Here is a 16,889-nt window from a genome sequence, read left to right on the forward strand (position 1 = left end):
CGTTGCGTTGTAATTGAAAATTTACCGGCGGCGGCGTGATAGAATATTTGCAGCCAACGGCGTGAGTCGGAGTGAACTAATTTCAAGCGTCAAGAATTCTCAGGATTTTTTCAGAAGCTCCTCAACGCGTTCCTCAGAATTTTTTTTTATTGAGTTCGATGGGAAGTTCATTAATGAATTCCTTTGAAAATTCTTCCATTCTTCCTGCAGGATTTTGTCCAGAAATTTCTCCAGAATTTAGTTTGGATGTTCCTCCAGGATTTCGTCCGGAGGTTTCTTTAGGATTTCGTCCGAAAGTTCCTCCAAGATTTCGTCCAGGAGTTTCTCCAGGATTTCGTCCAGGAGTTCCTCCATGACTTCGTCCAGAAGTTCCTCCAGGATTTCGTCTACAAGTTCCTTTAGAATTTCGTCAGAAGATTCCTCCGAAAAGTTCATCCAAAAATTCTTCCGGTAGTTCCTAAAGGATTTCGCCTGAAAGTTCCTCCAGGACTACGTCCGGAAGTATCTCCAGGATTTCGTCTGGACGTTCCTTAAAGATTTCGACGGAAGTTAATCCAGGATTTCTTCTGAAAGTTTCTCCAAGATTTCGCCCGGAAGTTTCTCCTGGATTTTGTCCGGAAGTTCCTTCAGGTTTTCTCCGGAAGTTCATCCAGGATTTCGTTTGGAAGCTCTTCCAGGATGTCGTCCAAAAGTTTCTCAAAGATTTCGTTCGAAAGTTTCTCCAGAATTTCGTCCGGAAGCTCCTCCAGAACTTCATTCGGAATTCCTTCAGGATTTCTTCTGGAAGCTCCACCAGGATTTCGTCCGGAAGGTACTCCAGCATTTCGTCTAGAAGTTCCTTTAGGATTTCGTCCGAAAATTCCTCCGAAAGTTCATCAAAAAATTCTTCCGGTAGTTTCTCCAGAATTTCATCCGGCAGTTTCTTCACGATTTGGTCCGGAAGCTGCTCCAGAATTTAATTCAGAAGTTCCTTCAGGATATCGTCTGAAGGCTCCTCCAGGATTTCATTCGGAAGTTCCTTCAAGATTTCTTCTAGAAGTTCCTCCAGGATTTTGTCCAGAGGTTTCCACAAGATTTTCTCTAGCCTTCAGCCTACCTTCAAGTTTCGTCTGAAAATTCATCCGAAGGTTCGTCCAGAAATTCCTCCGGTAGTTCCTCAGGATTTCGTTCGAAAGTTCCTCAGAATTTCGCCTGGAAGTTCCTTCAGGATTTCGAGGTGGGTTCATTCGGGTTTTCGCCAGAAGTTCCTCCAGGATTTCGTCCAGAAGTTCCTTCAGGATTTCGTCCGGAAGTTACTTTAGGATTTCGTTCGGAAGTTCCTTCAGAACTTCGTCTGTAAAGTTCCTTCAGAGTTTCGTCCGGAAGTTCGTCAGGTATTTCTTCGCAAGTATATCCAGACAGTTTCTCCATTTATTCGTCTAGAAGTTCCTCCAAGATTTCGCCCGAAAGTTCCTTAAAGATTTCGTCCGTAAGTTCCTTCAAAATTTCGTCGGATGTTCCTTCAGGATTTCGTCTGTAAATTCCTTCGTGATTTCGTTCAGAGCTCCTCCAGGATTTCGTCGAAGATTTATCCATGATTTCATTCGGAAGTTCCTTTGGATTTCGTCAGAAGTTCCTTCCAGGATTTCTTCTAGAAGTTTTTTTTATTTTCTCCAGAGTTCCTTTAGGATTTCGTCCGGAAGTTCCTCCAAGATTTCAACCGAAAGTTTATCCAGGATTTTGTCTGGAAGTTCTTACAGGATTTCGTCATGAATTCTCCGGAAGTTTCTCCAAGATTTTGTAAGGAAGTTCCCCCACGATTTCGTCCGGAACTTCTATTAGGATTTCCGCCACAAGTTTGAAGTTCTCCACTTTTGGTTTTTATGGTTTATGCTAACGTAAAAACAACACGGCACTAATAAAACGCGACGCGGGACAAGACATAACACTTATCGTTTTTACACTCGTCAACTAAGATTTCTTAAATTACCTTTTAAGTCGACCGGTTTCGGGCGCGATGTTGCCCATCATCAGGACTATGTCCAACTGACTACTTTTCGTACGTTGCTCGTACACGTTTTGTTGCAATTGTTGTTAGGGAATGTTCTTTTCGGTCTTTTCGTCCGGAAGGTACTCCAGCATTTCGTCTAGAAGTTCCTTTAGGATTTCGTCCGAAAATTCCTCCGAAAGTTCATCAAAAAATTCTTCCGGTAGTTTCTCCAGAATTTCATCCGGCAGTTTCTTCACGATTTGGTCCGGAAGCTGCTCCAGAATTTAATTCAGAAGTTCCTTCAGGATATCGTCTGGAAACTCCTCCAGGATTTCATTCGGAAGTTCCTTCAAGATTTCTTCTAGAAGTTCCTCCAGGATTTTGTCCAGAGGTTTCCACAAGATTTTCTCTAGCCTTCAGCCTACCTTCAGGATTTCGTCTGAAAATTCATCCGAAGGTTCGTCCAGAAATTCCTCCGGTAGTTCCTCCAGGATTTCGTTCGAAAGTTCCTCCAGAATTTCATCTGGAAGTTCCTTCAGGATTTCGAGGTAGGTTCATTCAGGTTTTCGCCCAGAAGTTCCTCCAGGATTTCGTCCAGAAGTTCCTTCAGGATTTCGTCCGGAAGTTCCTTTAGGATTTCGTTCGGATGTTCCTTCAGAACTTCGTCTGTAAGTTCCTTCAGAGTTTCGTCCGGAAGTTCGTCCAGGTATTTCTTCGCAAGTATCTCCAGAAAGTTTCTCCATTTATTCGTCTAGAAGTTCCTCCAAGATTTCGTCCGAAAGTTCCTTCAAGATTTCGTCCGAAAGTTCCTTCAAAATTTCGTCCGGATGTTCCTTCAGGATTTCGTCTGTAAATTCCTTCGTGATTTCGTTCGGAAGCTCCTCCAGGATTTCGTCCGAAAGTTTATCCATGATTTCATTCGGAAGTTCCTTTAGGATTTCATCCAGAAGTTCCTTCAGGATTTCTTCTAGAAGTTTTTTTTAAATTTTGTCCAGAGTTCCTCTTGGATTTGTCCGGAAGTTCCTCCAGGATTTCAACCGAAAGTTTATCCAGGATTTTGTCTGGAAGTTCTTACAGGATTTCGTCATGAATTCCTCCGGAAGTTTCTCCAAGATTTTGTAAGGAAGTTCCCCCACGATTTCGTCCGGAACTTCTATTAGGATTTCCGCCACAAGTTTGAAGTTCTCCACTTTTGGTTTTATGATTTATGCTAACGTAAAAAACAACACGACACTAATAAAACGCGACGTGAGATAAGACATAACACTTATCGTTTTTACACTCGTCAACTAAGACTTTTACAAAATGACCTTTTAAGTCGACCGGTTTCGAGCGCGATGTTGCCCATCATCAGGACTATGTCCAACTGACTACTTTTCGTACGTTGCTCGTACACGTTTGGTTGCAATTGTTGTTAGGGAATGTTCTTTTCGGTCAGCCCGAAAAGGTTGGATACGATGGGTGGCTCGTCTTCATTCATCAGCGGTTCCTTGGAATTTGTGATAAACATCGACTCCCATGCGTTGAGCTGGTAGTTTTTTCTTACTGCTCTCAACAGTTTTAAATTCTCCCAGTTTATGTTGTGACCACAGTTTACTGCACGTGCGGCCACGCTCGATTCGTTTGTTTTCAGTGTTTCCACAGCACTTTTGTGTTCCCTTAAACGAACCTTAATTTTGCGGCGGGTCTGACCGATGTAGACTGCAGAACAGTTATCGCAGGAGATTCGGTAAACTCCTGACTGCTCTTCTGATGGAACCCTATCCTTCAGGTTACACAGTAAATCACGTAAAGTGTTTTCGCTTTTGTGTACTACCTGTAGTCCCTGTCGTCGAAGAGCGGTCTTAATTGGGTTGGTTATTCTGGGATGAAACGGTAGACTTATTCTTCTATTTTTCTCTGCTGCTGAAATTCCGAACAATCAACGACAGACATGCAATTCTATGCATGAAAATCATCTTTTTTCAACTTTCAATCTTATCGCCAACGTCTAGTAGAAGAGGGACATAAATCAGAATACTCGTGGCGACTGAAGGTTATAAGATTGCGTTAATTCAGGTATATCAACTGCTCACGTCGCAAACGGTGTGACGTAGCGTCGTGTTCGATGAAAATTATCTTGCCATTCCGAAAAATCTCCTGTGACAATTTTGAAGAATATCTTCTTCTTCTTCTTCTTAAATGGCTCTACATTCCAACTGGAACTAGGCCTGCTTTTCAAATTAGTATTCTATTAGCATTTCCTCAGTTATTAATTGAAAGCTTTTCTATGCCCGCCATTGCATGAGTATGTATCTTGTATGGCAAGTACAAGGATACACTATGCCCAGGGTGTCGAGAAAGTCTCCAACCCGAAAACATCCTAGACCGGACCGAGAATCGAACTCGCCATCTCCGGATTGGCAATTCTACGCCTTTGCTCGCAAGGTTACTGGAGACTCTATCTTTGAAGAATATGTCGATGATTTATCCCAGAAATTCCTAAAAAAAATTGGAGAAAATTTCAAACAATACCCTAAAAAATTGTTCGCAGAATTTTCAGTGGAAATTCCGTAATGTTTTACTTGAATCATGCTATCGTTGCCAGGATAACAACTAAATCATACAATACCCCATAATTTGATATATCTACGAGAGAAGCCATCCTCTTTGATGACGTTATTTATGATTTAACATACTAAGCCTTATGATGGATGAATTGGTTGTTTATCCGTAATTGAAAACTAACGTCAGTTTAATATATTGGATCATCGAAATAATTATTGGTATACCTAATTCAATTAGAAACAACCACGCATAGCCGGGTGCTCGCACACATCCTTCCATCCTGTCAGCTGGTGAGAGTATTTTATAGGCTAGACAGATGGCAATCGCAAAAAGGGCGACACGAATCCGGCACACACAGTCGATGATGAGTACGCCAACCAGGGACCGGAAGATAACGTAATGAAAAATCAATATTTTTAATCAACACTGATTACGTTTCGGCACTGCGGTGCGATTAACAGATAATTTCACTGAGCTCGGCCCACCCTGCTGGGATGTCTCTACTCTGATTTCCCCCCATATTGTAATCGATTGCACAGAACGGGGGCCACAAACTGTGCCGACTGCAGATAGGTGTCCGATCCGGACGAGTGGCAGGGCAACAGCATGACGCCAAAGGTGACATGATGTGATTGAAGCCACATGTCAACTAATTTATGCTGTTTGTCACCCCAGGAGAAAATGGTGCGTTGCGATTTCGATACCAATCTCGACGAAAATGGAGCTTCGTATGCAATGCATGAATTTGCGGTCTATTGTTCTGTAGGTACCGTGCGTCTAATTGTGTAATGCTAACGCAAACGATGTTCCCGACGTGCATTTTTCAAATTCCAAAATAAACCACACTTCGAAAACGAACTATGAAAGTGTATCAAAAGCACTATGGTTAAGCGTCGGATATGAGCTAATTATCATGACAAAAAGTAGCTTGCCTAACCGACTAATCCCTGTTGGTTTTGTTGTATTCAGTGAACAAACAAATATATAATGACTCCAGGTGGAGACTCTTTGTTTACTGTTCATCCTTCTTCTAAATATTTGTAAATTCTGAGAAGCAACTGTAACTGCGATGATAGAACAAAAGCACCCTCGTCAAATTCGGCAACTTTTTCTGAACATTTGCACACTTTGGATGTGTCTAAATTCATTTCACACACGGATTAAACTTTGCATTATTCAACGCTCATACAAAGTTGGGACAGCCTTACACTTATACATATTTCATATGAGAATCTGTGCTCTACAATTTAGCTGAAACTTTTCCAGGTAGGGGCTACAATTACAGTATTCTCCTTGTAACGTAAAAAACCGATAATCAACCATCAGGTATTCAGTACAAAAATATTGCCATTTTCAATCATTGACAGTATCTATCTGCATCTATTTGAATAATTAACTGATGACACCAAATAATTGCAGTTCAACCAACATATGAGCGACACACTGTAGCTTGGGAATAAAAGTTCGCATTTCTCGGATTTTCCACTTATGCCCACGGGCTGACATGTGCAACCGGGGTTGGATAAGTTCGCTATCACAAGTTCTGAAGCGTAGCATAGTTTCCGGCATATGTTTCTTCTCTGCACTTCTCATTCATATTTCCCTAAGTGTCTGAACAGCTCAATAACACTGCAAATAGGCATCAATCATCTGTCCTAGACCAGTAGGTACTGTTTGTTATCCGGTAATTGATTGATACGAGTCTATGATTCACGGATGGCATAAGGTACATGCCCTGTGCAGGTTCAAACTTGAGTTTGTATTCTGTCTACATCAGAAGACTGATATTGATCAAAAGATGTGAGCATTTATTGATGTTGCAAAGGTTAAACTCGAAACCAAAATCAAACCATCTAGGGGAACTGTTCCGATCTCCATCTCACTGTACATATATCCATCTCATCGCTAGTCAAAGAAATACGGCACCAAATTCGTCGCTTCTTTTTGTAAACATACGTGCTCACTGCTGAAAAAATCACAAAAATATTAAACAAACCAAATTCCATTCCATTGCTTTGTTTTTGATGGGATGGAAATAGGAGCTATGAGATGAAGTGGTGAACCGTTCCCCTACTATACTGCATTATGATTCTGACCGAAATGTTAAAGATCGTAGTGTGCCGAGCACGGGTACAGACGTCAAAATTCGGTGGCTGATTTAATATTTTTAACGCTGTTTGTCCGCGTTTTACAAAAGTTTTGGCCAATGCAATGCATTGCAATGGTGACTCAGTCTACGCCACCCGAATAGTTAAGAAAAAAATGTGGTGCTGTGATCGGTAGTGTTTTTCTTTCAAACATTTGGAAGTGAGGATGTCGAAAAATTTGTAAAAGGATTCAATCCAGTGAGAGCTTTCATTTTACTTTTACTGTAGATCGTATATAAATCTGGGATTGATTACTAGTGTCGTGTTCGGAGGAGACGGCCTCACCCGAATCAGCCGTCTCCAGCTGCTGCTCGATCCGCAATCCCTACAACTAGGAGACGGGAATATTAGCAATATTGTTTTCCATATTCAAAATGTAAATAAAATAGTGTAGCGCACCTGTCAAATAGTAGTTGACTCTGGCTGCACGTCATGGAGTAATTTTTAATTAAAGAGTTGTTAATTTCGACTGATTATACGTGGTTGAAACCGTGATACATTTTTGCACTCATTCAAACCATGATTGGATACCGCATCATCAGAAATAAGAAGGTTCCATAATATTTGGGAACTGAAATTCTTCTGGTCCAGCGCTTCGTTAACCCGTATAGGCCCAAGAGAAGAGATTTAAATTAAAAATGCCACTGTTCAATGAGTTTTTTGGCCGATTTGCTTGCGTTTTCAAAAAAATCTTTAACAAATCCGAGAAGGTTTTTGATTTTTTTCATTTTAATATTTATTTTTTATTATACACCGCCCCCCCCCCTTGACCTTTCGGAGACCAGTAGGATAAAAAATTAATTAAATATTTGTAACGGCCATGGGGGATTTTGGGGTTATACGCACGGTAGTCATCAGCGAAATTGAAAGCGAAATCTGAGAACGACGAAATTAATTTCGTGAAAGTCTAAATGGTGAAAAAAACCACAATACAATATAGGATAACTTTTTACACAGAGGAGAGTAAGTGCTTATTTGAAACGACGTTTTCCAAGAAATTTAGTGAGTGATGTTTTGTAGACGTGGGACACTTCTGTATATACACAGTATAAAAATGTTACAGTATATATGATGAGCATGAGCTTGATTGACCGCCCACGGTTGCTACTCCGTCATTGTCAGGTCAGCTGTAATTACACAGAGAACCAACAGATGAAGGTTAAAAATTAATCACAACAAATGAAGTTTGGGACTAACATCATCTTCAATGTGTAAGAACTGGTGACCTAAAAATAAGCAATACCAGCGCCGGCCGTGTGAATGCCGTGAATGCAGGTCAATTAAGGAATGGGTAGTAGAATGTTGACATGTTTCTCACTTTGATAGAAGCCGACAAGTCATCTGCACTTCCACGAGAAATCACTGGGATGTTGCATGGTAGGGAGTGTGGCAGGGTGCGTTTTGTTAAACGGTATGCCGTGTAGTTTGATGACAACAAAACTAATATTTTGTATTAAAGGCCTCACAAAGCAGAACAAAAGTTCGGCGACTGATCGATCTGCTTACTGAAGAAAACATGTCTGGGCGCGATCTCCGAACGTTCCACGTCCAATACAGAACACTAACAAACTTGCACTGATTCTTTTATTTTCCGCGCGATCTTACTGCGTCCAACACAAAACACGAACAAACTTCTACACTTTACCTTCATGGTTCTGCGACTAAGAGAAAAAAAAATATTCCAATGCAGGCTTAGTGGCTTCTGCATACTGAGAATCGTTAACTTTCCAAAATGAGTCCAGAGCTTTCCATTCAATTCCACTACGTTTTGGAAAGTACTAAACTCGTCTAAGACAGTTTAAGACATTCCACTAAAAGAACTTAATTTTTTTTTTCTGAGAATCGTCTTACTCCGACCGAATCGACGCGCACTAATGAAGCACGACTTATCAACTTATATTTATTCCGTGGATTATCTCGCGACGAAGTAGACCTGTGCGCCGAAGTATTTGTGAACGGCGGCGGCGTAAAGCCATTTTTACACCGGCGGCGGCGGCGTCGGCGGCGTCACGCCGTAAGCAATGTTCGGCGGCGGCGTGAATCGGCGTGAAGATTTTTGAGCTGAGAAAAAAAAAATCACGCGGCAAGGCATTTCATGTTTTTTTATGAATTTTAGGTTTTTTTTTACAATTTCTAGCCTCAGTCAGACTGATGGGGGGAACATCCTATATAGCTATAGCTTGTATCTCCACAGCAAAAGTTTACATTACATCTTCCACTAGGACATTTCCGCATCACAGCACATGAATTCATTGGAAAGTACTTCGGATATAAATCCAGAAATTCGTGTGGAAATTCCTCAAGATATTCCTCAGAAAATTCGAGAAAGGATTTCTAAGAATTAATTTAAAATTTCCCTTATGAATTCCTTCAGAACTTCCACTAAGAATTACCTTGAAAATTTATTAGGGTATTTCTTCAGAAATTCTTTCCGAAATTCCTTCAAAAGTTCCATCAGAAATTTCCTTCTACTTGAGGGATTTCTTCGGAAATTCCTTTACGGAGTCTTTTGGGAATTTCTTCAGTAATTCATTCGAAACTATTTTTAGGGATTCCTTTGAAAATTCCTTTAAGAATTAGATACCCATGAAAAATCCTTCAAGAAGTTCTATGAGAATACCTACGGACACTGTTTTAGGAATACATTCGAAAATCCATTTGGTAGAAATCCTTCATAAATTTCTAATAGAATATCTTCCAGTAATTTACTCAAAACATTTCTTCGGAAACTCTAGGAAGATATATTTGGTATTCTTTAGAAATTTCCCTCGGAATTCTTCAGGACAAATTTCTTATAGGAATCCCTTCGGATATTCCTTTACCAACTCTTCCAGACATTCCTGTAGAACTTCGAAAATTTTCCTTTAAATAACTTTAAGTATTATTTCGGGAATCTCTTCAGAATGATAAATGTCCAATTTTTTTTAAAACGTTTTTAAGTGTTTTTGCCTTTCTCGTATACTAAGTATACGGTAAAGGCTATATGATCGCTCCAAAAACAAACTTTTTATAGAAGGCCCGGAGACCCATAGTGTTATATACCAATCGACTCAGTTCGACGAATTGAGGTGATGTCTGTGTGTGTGTGTTTGTGTGTGTGTGTGTGTGTGTGTGTGCGCGCACAAAACGACGCAAAAAATGTCACTCATTTTTCAGGCACTTATCCTCAACCGATTTACTCGCAACAAATTGCATTCGACGCAGAATCCTTTCCTATTGTTTCCTATCGAAAATTGGCCAGGTCGGACTATGGGATCAGAAGTTATGGCCAAAATACAAATTTATTCGTAAAAATCGCGTAAAAATGTCACTCCATTTTCGGGCACTTATCCTCTACCGATTTGCTCGCAACAAATTGCATTCGACGCAGAATCCTTTCCCATTGTTTCCTATTGAAAATTGGCCAGGTCGGACTATGGGATCGGAAGTTATGGCCAAAATACAAATTTATACGTAAAAATCGCGTAAAAATGTCACTCATTTTCGGGCACTTATCTTCAACCGATTTGCTCGCAACAAAATTGCATTCGACGCAAAATCTTTTCCCATTGTTTCCTATTGAAAATTGGCCAGGTCGGACTATGGGATCGGAAGTTATGGCCAAAATACAAATTGATAAGTAAAATCGCGTAAAATGTCACACATTTTTCGGGCACTTATCCTCAACCGATTTGCTCGCAACAAATTGCATTCGACGCAGAATCTTTTCCCATTGTTTCCTATTGAAAATTGGCCAGGTCGGACTATGGGATCGGAAGTTAGGGCCAAAATACAAATTGATACGTTAAAATCGCGTAAAAAATGTCACACATTTTTCGGGCACTTATCCTCAACCGATTTGCTCGCAACAAATTGCATTCGACACAGAATCCTTTCCCATTATTTCCTATTGAAAATTGGCCAGGTCGGACTATGGGATCGGAAGTTATGGCCAAACTACCTTTTTTAATAGAAAAATTACAAAAAAAATGTTACCTATATTTCGGACACCTAACCTTGATCGATTTACACGCAACAAGTTGCATTCGACGCAGATTCCTGTCCCATTTTTTCCTATTGAAAATTGGCCAGTTATGGCTAAAATGCAAACTTTTACGAAAAAATCGCGTAAAGAATGTCACTCATTTTTAGGCATTTATTTTCAGTTTATTTGCTCGCAACAAGTTGCATTCGACGCAGTATCCTGTCCCAATGTGTCCTATTGAACATTGGCCAGATCGAAATATGGGATCGGAAGTTATGACCGAAACACCATTTTTGCCTTTTGTCTACAAAGTATACGAAAAGGCTATATGTTCGCTCAAAACCAAACTTTTACAGAAGGCCTGAGACCCATAGTGTTATATACCAATCGACTCAGCTCGATGAACTGAGATGATGTCTCTGTGTGTGTATGTATGTGTGTACGGTGCGTGCACCAAAAGTGCGAAAAAGTTTAGCTCACTTTTTGGTACTTATTCTCATCCGATTTACTTGCAACAAATCCCATTCGACGCGAGATCCTGTCGTATTGTTTTCTATTGAAAATTTGGAAGATCGGACTATGGGCACAAAAATTATGGCCAAAATGCTTTATGTTATAAAAAAGCGCGTAAAAAGTCTAGCTCATTTTAATGCACTTACCCTCAATCGATTTACTCACAACAAATTGCATTGGACGCGGAATCCTATTCTATTATTTTCTATTGAAAATTGGCCAGCTTGGACTATACCCTTAGAAATTATGGCCAAAATACTTTTTGCCTTTCTTGTGCTACAAAGTTGTACCGAAAGGCTATAATTTCTCTCCGAAAACGAACTATAGGATGCTTCCACACTGATACACTTCCCTCCCATCTTCATACGGGAGTTTGGTAGAAGGACGGTCATGAGATTCATATCATAACAAATATTGCCCTCCGCTCGCTTGATGGGAATGACATTTTCGTTTTTTTTTGTGTGGTCAGAGCTTCAGTTTAACAAACATCCAAATGTGATATCCTTAAAATATATAACTGGGTAAAATAAAACAGGGGTATGTACATCAAAAAGATTGGAAAAGGAAAAAAATTGTAGAAATTCTTATTAGCATATTGTACATAGATCAAGTTGAAAACCGAACAGAGATCTCGCGTTTTCAACTGGATCTACAATATCTTTGCTTGAAATAATCCGATTTTCATAGAACGGACAAAGAAGTTTTCTTTTTACTCCTAGCTACTAGCACATCTACTTTCAAGCAAACACATTTTACGAAAGTCGAGAAAGGCACCATCACCGCTAGGTGGATTCATCTGGGTTTTTTATTTGAAAATATGTTTAAGATAAGTTAAGTAAGTCTCAAATACCTATAGAAATTTCTCCAAATTCGAATTCTTTCCGGAACTATTCCTGCAGTATTTGTGTATGGTTTACTGAAGTAATTTTCTGAAGACTTCCTGGAGAAAGTACCAAAAAAAATTCTGAAAATAGTACAAATGCCTTTCCGGAAGGGTTTCTGAAGGAATCCCTGGATAAATGTCTAAATTAATTCTTGGTGGCTTTTCTAAAGAGATTTTCGAAAAATTCCTGAAGAAATTTCCGATTCAATTTTTGAAAGAATAACCGAAAAAGAACCTGAAAAGATTTTTGAACCGAATTTTAAAATGAGTTTCTAAAGGAATATTCAAAGGAATTCTGAAAGTAATTTACGAAGGAATTTTAAATGGATTTTCCAAACAGCTATTGGAATTTACATAGAAATTCTTGTATTTCTCCTGGAATTTCTTCAAAAACCCGAACAGTAGTAAAACAAATTCAGTTTTGACTCTAGAATTAAAATAACATGCCAAGAAAAACTACCAAAATATCGAGATTGCAGGGCTGGTAGCGACCAATGTCGTTCAAAATAGTGACTTTAGTGACCAATGCTGACGGAAAAAGGGACCAAATAGTGACTTTCACTTCCAGAAAGAGTGACAAAATAGTCACTTTCAGTTAACTTTTATGTGGCAATGGTACTTATTCAATTATTTCTCAGACATAGAATTATTTCGACTCATCAAGTTTATAAGTCTGCGGTCGGAATCTCTGTTGCTATGGAAAATAAAGCAACGTTTTGAATAATTTTAGAAAATAACTTTCTTTATAAAGCATGTAAAAATGCATCCCATTTTAAAGTATATTCATATAGGAATTGTTTATGTTCAATAAATTCATTCTTTCATAATGTAGATTTACTGCTCCTCGACTTCATTGTCCTATGTTCATCCCAAAAAAAAAAAAAAAGCAATGAAAATGAATTCAATTTTTTTCTTATTCTTGTGATTTTTAAACATATATTCATGTTATCGCGAAACAACAATGAAACAGCACAATCTTCATTTGTTTGTTTCACAAGATGAATGTATGCTCACTGTTCAAAAAATCACAAGAATAAGAAACAAATTGAATTCATTTTCATTGCTTTGTTTTTCTTGGGATGAACATAGGAGCTATGGGATGAAGTCGAGGAGCAGTAAATCTACATTATGAAATCATGAATTTATTGAACATAAATGGACAACTTACCAATAAGCATTATAAGAAAGTGTCCGAGGAAAATTACGTAATTCCGATAAAATAAAACTACGCGCGCATGTTTCCTACAAGTTTTGCCAGACTAGTTTTTACGAGGGTTAAATTCCACATAAGTTCCAATTCCACAAAGTTTATGGGAAATAACAATCACCTGCGTAAAAAACGACTCCATTGTACGAAACATGTTAGTTAACTGGGTAAACAATTGAGTGGGTTAGAAGCAAAAGGCTGTAAATGACATTTTGGTCAACTTTTAATTGACTATAGAAAAAAATGCTTTGGTTTTAGGACTTTGCGTCAATATATTGATATACTTTGTACGGTATTTGTAAACAAATTTAAAAATCCCCGTATATTAGTTATTTTTAAAATCTTCATACGATTTGTATGAAAAAATATTGAAAAACTTGACATGATTTTGTGATTTGTGATTTTGTCACTGAACCCCTTTGAGTTTGACCCTCATTTAAGATATCAAAATTATTAAGATTTCAAAAAATATTAAGGAAACTCATGAGCTTCATTACTTCAAGCAAATTCAATGAATCCATGAAAAAATGGGAATGTTAAAAAATAATGTTTATGTTATGCATTGTTATGCAAAAGAAAAAAAAAGTAAGCAAGAATAATTTTTTTTTATACATTCCAAAAGCTTTGTACGGCAATCGAAATTATAATTTATTTAACAAAAAAAAACAATTTCCTCCCCGTCACATAAAAACTGTAGTATTTGCGTCGAAATTATGTTATTTTAGAATTAGTTACAGCACAGATTCTTGCCAGAGATCAAAGAATCATTGCAAAATCTATTTTTTGGTTATGACATGTCTGAACAAGCAGTTTGTTCGGAATATCATACGGCGTGTGTCAAATTCAAAATCATCAAAAATTTTAAACATTCACGATTTTATTTATATTTTAGTATCCTAAATTTATGCGTTTTCAGTTTCAGATGTATATCATCTGAATGTGTGCGAAACTGTGTGCGAAAATCCCATAAGAACACCAAGTTAAACGGATGGCCAAGTTTCAAAGCTTGTTAAGTTAAGAGCAACTTTCAGACCAGAAGGCACTTAGCGGTCATTTTTTCCGATCCGTCATTCAATTTCCGCCATGAACTCTAGGAATGAATCGCCTGCTTTGAGCGTGCTTACAGCGGCACACTAGGAGTTAACTTTGGAAATCAGTATGGCGAAAGGCATCTAATGGTTAATATCTCGAAAATAAGCACCTAATTGAAAAAATATTTGGTAGGCGTAATAGCGGACACCTTCCTACATAACTGGTACCAAATAGTTTTCGTGAAAAGTTCCTACTGGTGAGAAAACCCGCGTTAGATGTTTTTCGCCATACAAATTTCTGGTGGTTAACTCATGCTGGCTATTTTGCGCATATACTATAGCGCCTGGATGTGACAGCGGTGGGTAGGAAATCAGCCACTGCCAATAATTCATTGGCCAAAATAAAATTAACTTGAAGTTTCTAAAAAGTTTCTAAAAGGGACTTTTTAGTGACTTGCCCAAAAAAGTGACCAGCTACCACGCCTGAGATTGCAAATATTCGAATATTTTCAAGAATTCCTTGGGAACTTACTGCACTTTTTTTTCGTAGATACCTTTAATTAGTTTTTTAGGAAATTTATTCTATAAGTCATCCAGAAACTCATCCTAGTACACCTTCAAAAATTCCGCCAGGAATTCGATCGGAAATTTCTCCAGGAATTCCTTCAAAAAACCTCCACAAATGAAACCAATTCTTCTGGAGATTCTTAAAAAAAACTTTCCTACGAATAATTCTGACAATGAGCAATTTTCAAAGGAACTTCTAAAGAAATTACCGACATGCTTAAATTTCTGAAAGAATTTCTTTGGACATTCCTCCAAAAAATTCTTAGGAATTTTCTCCAGGGATTCTTTCAGAAAATCTTCCAGACGGAGATGAATTCCGAAATTCCTCAAGACTCTAAGAGTTTTCTTCATGTATATGTACCTTCAGAACTTCCTCCAGGACTTCCTTCGGAAATTATTGCAGGAAAACCAAGAAATTTCTTTGGGAATTGTTTATCAAAATAAATCGAAACCGTTATTTTTAAAACAATTCTGGCTATCTAACTACAAGGAGAGTGAATGAAATTTTCAACGTGCCCCATCGTGTTCCAGCTTCAGAAGCCAAGTTACCATTATTGCTTTCTGTAGCCAATAAGATCTTGGATGATCTAACATTTAACAAGCCAATGCGAGTAAAAGTGACAGAGATAGAAGCAAACAAATCTGCTAAAGGAGAATAACAGCTATTTAATTAATGCCTGATAGGTTGCCTTGGGTCGGCAGATGCAAACGATCTGCATACTGTGATTTTTGTGTTGGCCAATCATCGGCGTGAAATACGAAATTCGGCGGCGTCGAGCCAACCGGCGTATGGCGCGCCGCCGACACCTTGACCGGCGTCAGCGTACGTCAATAAGTGTCGGCGGCGGCGGCGTGGCGCGGCGGCGCACAGGTCTACGACGAAGAAATAATCTCACACAATGCATGCTCGCTGTCTTCTGCGTGCTGTGAAACACTTCAACACGATCTATCAAGCCCTCTACATTTTGCATCACAACGGTTGTTCCTAAATCTAATCCCCACCCACCCTCAAAGTGGAAGAGCCGTTTGGCCGATTGTCATTCGGCCGAATGCCATTTGGCCGAAGGCCACTAGTCTGAAAAATGTTTGGCCGAACGGACCATTAGGTCAAAAGCCAAGAAGAGAAGTGAGGTGTCTCCATTCTCACTTCTCACCTGAAAAAGTTAGAAGCGCGAAATGAGTAGTGAAACGTCTCACTACCCACTTCGCACTACTCACTTTTCACAGTGAGAAATGAGGAGTGACAAATGAGGAGTGAGAAATGAGACTCACTCACTCAACACTGTAAAAAGTGAGAAGCGCGAAGCTTGTAGTGAGATGTCTCACTACTCACTTCGTGCTTCTCACTTTTCTTAGTTTTGCTTATGGATCCTGTACAGCTCCGGTGGTGCAAAGGGCCGACTTGAAAGATCTCCATCCTGAGCGTTGCCCGGCTATCGCTTTAACCTGTTGCCAGGTTAGATTTCGGTCGACTTCTTTTATTTCTTTATTGAGGCTTCGCCGCCATGAGCCTCTGGGTCTGCCTCTGCTACGATGTCCCGCTGGGTTCCAGTCTAATGCTTGTTTACAGATTTCGTTTCCGCCCCTACGTAGAGTGTGGCCGACCAAGACCCACTTCCGATCCCGAATTTCTGTTGCTATCGGCCTCTGGTGACAACGACGATGGAGCTCGTTGTTTCAGATCCAGTTGTGAGCCATCCGGCCCGAATTATATACCGCAGGCATCTGTTAATGAACACATACAGCCGTTGAGTGTTCTTTACTAATACACACCATGTTTCGCTAGCGTATAACAGCACAGATTTCACGTTAGAGTTGAAAATTCGTATTTTGGTGCGTTCACTTATCTGCCTGTTTTTTTTTCTTAAACTCGCAAAGGCAGCCCTTGCTTTCTTGATCCGTGCGCCTATGTCGATCTTGGTACCGCCATCTGACGTCATTTGGCTACCAAAATATTGGAAGCTTTCAACATTCTCCACTGGTTGCCCGGCTACTGTGAAACTGGAAGGAGTCACCGTGTTTATATCCAACGATTTGGTTTTGTTGACGTTGATGACTAAA

Source organism: Armigeres subalbatus, chromosome 3, assembly GCF_024139115.2.
Source record: "Armigeres subalbatus isolate Guangzhou_Male chromosome 3, GZ_Asu_2, whole genome shotgun sequence".
Taxonomy (NCBI): Eukaryota; Metazoa; Arthropoda; class Insecta; order Diptera; family Culicidae; genus Armigeres; species Armigeres subalbatus.